At 32.2% G+C, this 8,335-nt stretch overlaps 1 protein-coding gene across 3 annotated transcripts in view; it reads left to right on the top strand.

The window, feature by feature from the left end:
* The first annotated feature begins 721 nt into the window (after positions 1-721).
* The window catches only part of LOC127715255 (uncharacterized protein DDB_G0284459-like), a 57,034-nt gene continuing 49,420 nt past the window's right edge, over positions 722-8,335 (top strand). For 2 of the 3 annotated variants that reach the window (XM_052221278.1, XM_052221277.1), the window contains exon 1: positions 722-980. The gene's annotated coding sequence lies outside the window, so the exon portion shown is untranslated. The remainder of the gene's footprint in view (positions 981-8,335) is intronic. The other variant, XM_052221279.1, reaches the window with a different exon arrangement.

Raw genomic sequence — 8,335 nt, 5'->3', positions numbered from 1 at the left:
AAAATAACTAAGAAGAAGTGGTAGCCAGGTAATCTCTGTTGTTCTCAAAGGTGAGCAGATCCTGCTCCACGTGTGATACCTGGGCACCTGTTTTACTTCTATAAAATACATTGATAAGTTATATTAAGCAATAGTGTGATGCCTAATCAGCTAATATAATTAATATTGACTTAAGAGTAAACATTGGAGATGACTTAAGAGTAAACATTGGAGAATTGTGATGTATGATATTCCTTACTATTTGCATGTTTTGACAGACCTTGATAAACTAAGTACAAACAATTACAATCAAAATTGTACCAACTTTATTTAAAATTGGAAACTAGCATCCTTTACAACATGTGAATTTCAGGTACAAAATATTAAAAGTTGGTGACAAACTTTCAGCAAATCGAGTATTTTCAAGTGATAAGTTATTGCAGAGACATATATACACATGTGTATATATGTCTCTGGTTATTGTCAGCAATCAGTTGTAGGTATAATACCACTAATCAATTACATTATGAAATGATGTAGGCCTCTTGATATCTTTTATAAGAAGGATAAAGATTGTCATGTAAATTTAAAACTACAAGTTTTAAATGGTTCAGAAACTGTACTAGCTAATGTATACATCAATTACATTTGTCGTGTATTATCACACATAATTTTAATATTCACTCATTAAAATCTTTCAGTAACAGATGTTCTTCATTTGTATAAGTACATTTTTATATGGAGGATGTCTGTTGAAGCTGGGAAAGTTATTAAAATTTACACAGCATGATTTTTTAGTTGAACAACATAGAATTTTGTGTGTATTAATCACTATGTGTTTGATGGGAATTTTCTCTGCTAGTGCCTAAACACACAAAGAATATCAACAGATAACTTGTATTTTCTATAGATTGTTTTTTTGTTTGTTTGTTTGGAAGTAGAAAGTGATTGTATCGTTTATGTATGTAAACTGTGTATTTAATAGGATTTTTAGCTGAAAGGTTAGTGATTTAATGTTAATCTAGTGCACATTATTTAAATATCTGTTAATTTTGTTACAATACATGATTTATATATATATAAGTTATGATTTTTGAAATGGCCAGTATTGACTAAAAGAATTTAACTGAAGCATTTTAAAAAGATAAGGATTACTTATATATTTGTTACTTAATTTTACCAAAAAAAAAAAAAAGAAGAACTAACCAAAAAAAGAAATAAAATCAAGACAAATTCTTGAATTGCTTAAAAATATACTTTACTGTAGCTTTGTGTAAGTATTTGGAACTTTTTCTTTGTTTTGGATATTTAAATACCATACAGACGTCTAGCTAAGTCTGAATAATTTTCTGTTTCTATTGGAAACCACAAAGAAAACAGTGCATTATATAATATATTTAGCTTTATTGCTCTGAAAATTAGAAGCATTACTGCATTCCAGTGGTACATTTTGGAACAAATTTCATATGATTAGAATAAAAAGCAATTAGATGATAACTTTTTGGAAACATTTCGAAATTCTATGTTACTTTATTGTGTTATCATTGCATGAACAAACGTTCTCAAATGACTTTTACTTCATACAATAAAATATCATCATTTATTTTCTGATAAAACCTCTCCTGATAGATTTTTATGTCAGTGGAGAAAATCCTCAGTGTTTTGGCTGTCATGTCTGATTGAAGAACAGTTGTTAATGATGACTCAGTGAGTTGTTGGGATGGTATTGATTTGTTACATAAGAGAGTCTGTACTCCCAAGGACAAAATTTGTACACACTTCAAATGTGTTGCATCCTATTGCTATTCAGACTTCAGCTGTCTATTGTGTTGATGCAGGAATGTGGATGGTTTTCATCAAATAATTGAAATGGAATTACAAAATACAATTAATAAAAGGAGATCTGAAGTATATATATATGTCAATAAGGCATCACCCCAATAACATCTGGATATCTCATACAACTTGCAACTTCAATCATATTTAAGCAATAAATCCCTTTACTAGTTCTGTACAGTGGCGAAACCTGGGGGGGGGGGGGGGGGGGGTTCCGGGGGTTGGAACCCCCCTTTTTTTTTAACGATCAATGTTTTTGAATGGGGACATATGGTTGGAACTCCCCCTTTAAAAAATGGCTGGATCTGCCCCTGTTGTAGTATAAGTGTCAATATGGCAGCAACCTAACAATTTCTGGAGATCTCATAAATAGCTGGGATGAAATACAAATGTTTATTCAATTTCATACTTCATAAATAAATTCTTGACTTATCTACGATACTATATATAAAGCTGATGTTCTTTTCATAAAAGCTTTTTAGTGGTGAAAATAATATTTTTTTAGTTAAAGGAAAATAATATGAAAATGATATAGCTAACAGTGTATAAGTGTTTTGTTTAGTACCATGAAGTTTGATATTAACTGAATAAACAAATCTGAAGGTAGAAAGGGGTATGATCACAACATATGTGGTAGTATATAAAACGTGTAGAAAAATCTCAACTGTTACTTCTATTGAATTCCAAAGAATTTTATATCATCCAAATTTAGTTAATACCACTATTAACTTCAGATTTGTTAAAAGACTTGATCATGATAGTTTTTATGCTTTCCCTCATAATATAACATAATGAAGATACATGTACATGTACTTTTTTACAACACCCTCTACACATCCTCTTGCAACAACTCTTTAAGATAGATGGCTAGTTGTAATGGAAAATTTCTTTCCCTATCCAACATACCATTTATTTCAAATGGGAGTTCTATTTTTCTTCGCTTCATCCCTGTCATCCCCATGCAGAACCTACATATTTTATTAACTTTTAATAGTTTAATAGTTTGCTTGTCCTAAATATGCATGAAATAATTGCCACTGGACATTAAGCAAGCAACAATCATTTAACAATTTAGAAAATGGCTTGCCAAAAGAAAGAGTAATATTAAAAAAAAACATTACTAGCTTAGTAGTAATTTACTACATAATACATTTGATTTTTTGGAAACCATGTTGATGTATTTGGCTGAGCAATCTGGAATTAGAAGTTTTAATTGATATCACAAACCATAATATATGCTTTTGATGTAGTTGCATTCAAAAATGTTCTGTTATCTAAACATCACAAAATCAAAGTAACAAAACTGTTTCCTTTTTTAATTCATAAATATTGGTGCAACATGTTAAGGTAATTATATAATTCTGGAAAGCATAATTGCTATGATATTTTGGATTTTTAGTATGAATAAGTAAATATGAAAATAAGGACATGTGGTATGATTGCCAGTCACCTATGTTCAGAGGTTATTAAGACATCAAACCATCAACACAACATTGAAAATATTAGACTGTTGGTTTTCCTGTTTGAATTGTTTTACACTAGTCATTTTGGGGCCCTTTATAGCTTGCTGTTCGGTGTGAGCCAAGTCTCTGTGTTGAAGGCCGTACTTTGAACTATAATTGTTAACTTTTTATACATTGTGACTTGGATGGAGAGTTGTCTCATAGGCAGCACCCATACCACATCTTCTTATTTATATTCAATGCATTATCATACAGCCTTCAAGATATATGTGTGCTTAGACCTCTAGATAGTACATTTTTGTTAGTTGTGGCTTTGGGTTGCTGTCTTATTCATGTATTTACCCCACATCACCTTTAATTCATATTAAAACATATAGCAATCACCAAATGGTCCTGGAGCCTAGACAAGATGTAAGGGAATTGTACAGATACCTCCAATTGTTGAGATAAAACTTAAGTGGAGCAAAAAGCCCAAAGACAGTAACCATTTGTGAAGGAGGCTGCACATACATGTGTGATGGTTTGGAATTCTAAAGCATCCCATATTGTTTTGATTAGTTTACAGTAATGATATTACATATATATATGCAATATAAAAATCAGTCAGCAAACATACTTTTCAGCATCGCGGAAGACCAAAAGGATGTGTCAACTTTGCTTGAAAGTTCTGATTCTCAGTCTTAATTAAAAAAAATAATTTTCTCTTTTCAAATTTGTTGAGAAAATTTTGAAACACTGCACCTGCATGCAGAATCAGCTTGAGTTGAAGATTTCTTTTTCAATCATTATCTGGATGTTTAATGTTTTGTTAACAACAACAAAAGATTGAGGTTAATCATGATAATCTTTCTAGTAATTGCTAAAATGAAGATCATATTTCATGGTTAAAAAAAATCAATAATATCAGTTTTAAGTCATATGAAAAATGATATTTTAAATACATGTAGCAGTAATTTCTCCTCATATCAATTTATGTCCATATTTTGATACATGAATGTTTTATGGATGTAAAACCAGAAATGAAAAGTCATGTTTATTTCAAGTCCCCTTATGATTTACATGACTAGAGTAGAATTGTATACATTAATAGCTTAAATAACTACTGATTTCCTGTTCTAATTATATAATTTTAAGTACTGTTTTAAGGCAGCTTATAGTCATGATGATGATTGAAACAAAGAGAAAATTTCTATAATAACTACTCATTTCCTGATATATAAATGAAGGAGTGGAAGGGTAAAAATTTGAATTATTTTAAACATCACTAATTTATAGCAAAATTAAAATGAACGGATAAAATAACCCAGATATGAAGCTAAAAGTGGTAACTTCTTTATTGGTTGGGATAGTGCTTATTACTACCACTCAAAGATTAACCCTTTTTTATATGACCGCAAACAAATTTTGCGGTCGTATATTGGTATGACGTTGGCGTTGTCGTCGTCGTCCGAAGACACATTGGTTTTCGCACTCTAACTTTAGTTTAAGTGAATGGATCTCTATGAAATTTTACCATAAGGTTCAATACCACAAAAGGAAGGTTGTGATTGATTTTGGTGGTTATGGTACCAACAGTTAAGGAATTAGGGGCCAAAAATAAGCATTTTTATATGACCGCAAAAAAAATTTGTGGTCGTATATTAGTATGACGTTGGCGTCATCGTTGTCCGGCGCCATCGTTGTCGTCCGAAGACACATTGGTTTTCGCACTCTAACTTTAGTTTAAGTGAATGGATCTTTATGAAATTTTACCATAAGGTTCAATACCACAAAAGGAAGGTGGGGATTGATTTTGGGGGTTATGGTACCAACAGTTAAGGAATTAGGGGCCAAAATAAGCATTTTTGTAACTTCCAGACATAACTTGTGTGTTAGTGTATGGATCTCTCTGAAATTGTACCACAAGGTTCCATATCACAAAGGGAATGCTGGGATTGATTTTGGGGGTAATTGCCTCCAAATTTTAGGAATTAGGGGCCAAAAAGGGGCAAAAAACAAGCATTTTTCTAGTTTCATGACAATAACTTGTGTGTAAGTGTATGGATCTCTCTGACATTGGCCACAAAGTTCGATATAACAAAGGGAATGCTGGGGTTGATTTTGGGGGTTATTGCGTCCAAATTTTAGGAATTAGGGGCCAAAAAGGGGCAAAAAACAAGCAGTTTTCTAGTTTCATGACAATAACTTGTGTGTAAGTGTATGGATCTTTTTGAAATTGTACTACAAGGTTCCATATCACAAAGGGAAAGCTGGAATTGAGTTTGGGGGTAATTGCCCAATACGTTTAGGAATAAGGGGCCAAAAAGGGGCCAAAAATAAGCATTTTTTTAGTTTCCAGACAATAACTTGTGTTCAAGTGTATGGATCTCTCTGAAATTGTACTGCAAGGTACCATACCACAGAGGGAAGGCTGGGATTGATTTTGGGGGTAATTGCCTCAAAATTTAAGGAACTAGGGTCCATAAAGGGGCAAAAAAACAAGCATTTTTCTAGTTTCAGGACAATAACTTGTGTGTAAATGTATGGATCTTTATGAAATTGTACTGCAAGGTACCATACCACAGAGGGAAGGCTAGGATTGATTTTGGGGGTAATTGCCTCAAAATTTAAGGAACTAGGGTCCATAAAGGGGCAAAAAAACAAGCATTTTTCTAGTTTCAGGACAATAACTTGTGTGTAAGTGTATGGATCTCTCTGAAATTGTACTGCAAGGTACCATACCACAAAGGGAAGGCTGGGATTGAGTTTGGGGGTGATGAATCATAAGGGGGTTCAAAAAATTTTGGGAGGAGGGGATTTTTTTTTCCTCTTTTTTTTTTCTTTCAAAATTTTCCACTTTAAGTTGGTTATTTCTGATTTATATATAAAAGCAAACAATAATGATATGGTTTGAAAAGGTAAATTAAAATTTTTTTAGTTCTTAGACCACATTCATTCTGTGTCAGAAACCTATGCTGTGTCAAATATTTATTTGAAATAACACAATCCAAATTCAGTGCTGTATCAAGCTTGAATGTTGTGTCCATACTTGCCCCAACTGTTCAGGGTTCGACCTCTGCGGTCGTATCAAGCTGCGCCCAGCAGAGCATTTTATTCCTTTTTCTTTTGTCTCTGTTGTGTGGGTGCTTGCTAGCTTGTCAGATATCAACACAATAACTTGAGCCTCTACCTATTTAAAATTTTGAATTATTGATAGGCACCACTTGCAGATCCAATTTGAATTTGACCAAGTCCACTTTTGTCTTTCCTGAGTTATTCCCTTGATAAACAGAAAATAGCAAGAAAAATGTTTGGCTTCCAGGCAATACTTTGATAAAGCCTCTACCAAACCTTTTGAAGTTTGGTAAATGTTGTTATGGACTACTAGACACATCTCCAGTTTAAATTTGACAAATTTCACTTTTGATGTTTCACTTTTCAGAGTTACATCTCTTTTTATTGAAAAAAGCCAAATTGTGTAAGATGGTTTACTATTATAATTTAATTACCATCCTTTGATGAAGACTATTGCACGAATATGGTAGATTTTTGGAAGATGTTCAGTTTTTATAGCAAATATAGGACTGACTCTTTGTAAATGAGAAAAGAAAGATACCAAAGGGACATTCAAACTCACACAAGTCAAAATAAATTGACAAGGCCATGGCAAAACCGGGGGGATCTCAGGTGCTCCGGAAGGGTAAGCAGATCCTGAACCAAATTATTATTACAAATCAGAATTTTCAGATCCTTTACAAACATTGCTATAGTTGAACTGCCTTTGACCTAATCATAGGTTAGATTGAGAACTCTAGACCTTGTCACATTTTGTAATAGATTTCCATAAGGAGGTTTCTGGGTTTATGAATATCAAATGGATGCAAAATTATATTTGAATTGAAGTTTTTCAATAATATTGTTTTGAAAATATCAGGGGCTGATGCATCTTGGGTTTGCCCCGACCTAAAAAAGTAAAATTTCTTTTTGTTTTGTTTAAACACTAACACACTTTTTAGGGCCTGCCCTAACCTCTAATTCTGGATCCAGAATGTCTCCCTAAAGACCAGCTGTAAATGGAAGTCCCTTGTCTGTATGTTTTCTTTATGATGCTCAAATTGGATTTCTATTTCAATTTTGGGCTTAAATACATGGTTGCAAATGACAAATCTCATTATAACCTCTTGCAGAATGTGTTTTTCTACTGTTTTATTGGATGACTACACCAAGACAAACCAGCTAGGCTAGGATGGGTTTGCGAAACCTGTGTTCAAACTATTTCTGAATCTAGTTTTAAAAGTTTATTCATTTTTTGTGCCCTTTTAAAACACCATGCTCTTTTTTTTTTTAAATCTGACAGGAATATTCATAAATATTATATGTGAAGGGTTCAGAGCCTTTATTTTCTATTTTGTACATATACTACGGTACACATTCAACTTTCATGTGATAAAAACAATTTCAACAAAATAAAATAATAATAGCTTTAGAACTGAATTTGTGCCACTGAAAATGAAATGAAAAAAGACAAAAAATATGTATAAGGAAACTGGTAGCAAACTGACATTCACAAGTCCTGATTAAAAATGATAAGATGTTGATAAGTAATAAATAGATGCAAATGAAATACTATCTAAACAGACAAGTCAGTGACAGATGTGATAATGCATTTTGTAAATTTGAATCTATAGGTATGACCCTGGCTTTAACAAATACATAAAGACAAATAATATTTACTGGTATTTTTGAAGAAACCCAGAATTTCAAATGTAGAACTATTGCAGTTTCATATTTTTATATCCTTTGTATACAAAAAAAATGAAGTAGATTTTAGTAGAGTTATGAATATGAATAAAATCATATAGTTGGTGTATAAAGTTTTGATGTATTTTTCAGAATGTGTCAAGATTGTGAGTTTAAGGGGATTTTTCAGTACAAGTTGTATGCTGTATTATTTTTTGCAATGTATTTATATTTAAACCTGCTGCATTTGTTTGCACCTGTTCTAAGTCAGGAACCTGTTGTTCAGTGGTTGTCGTTTGTTGATGTGGTTCATATGTGTCATATGTGTTTCTAATTTC

The sequence above is a fragment of the Mytilus californianus genome, unplaced genomic scaffold (genome assembly GCF_021869535.1).
Source record: "Mytilus californianus isolate M0D057914Y unplaced genomic scaffold, xbMytCali1.0.p SCAF_9, whole genome shotgun sequence".
Classification (NCBI taxonomy): Eukaryota; Metazoa; Mollusca; class Bivalvia; order Mytilida; family Mytilidae; genus Mytilus; species Mytilus californianus.
This window is presented reverse-complemented; position numbering and strand designations above follow the sequence as displayed.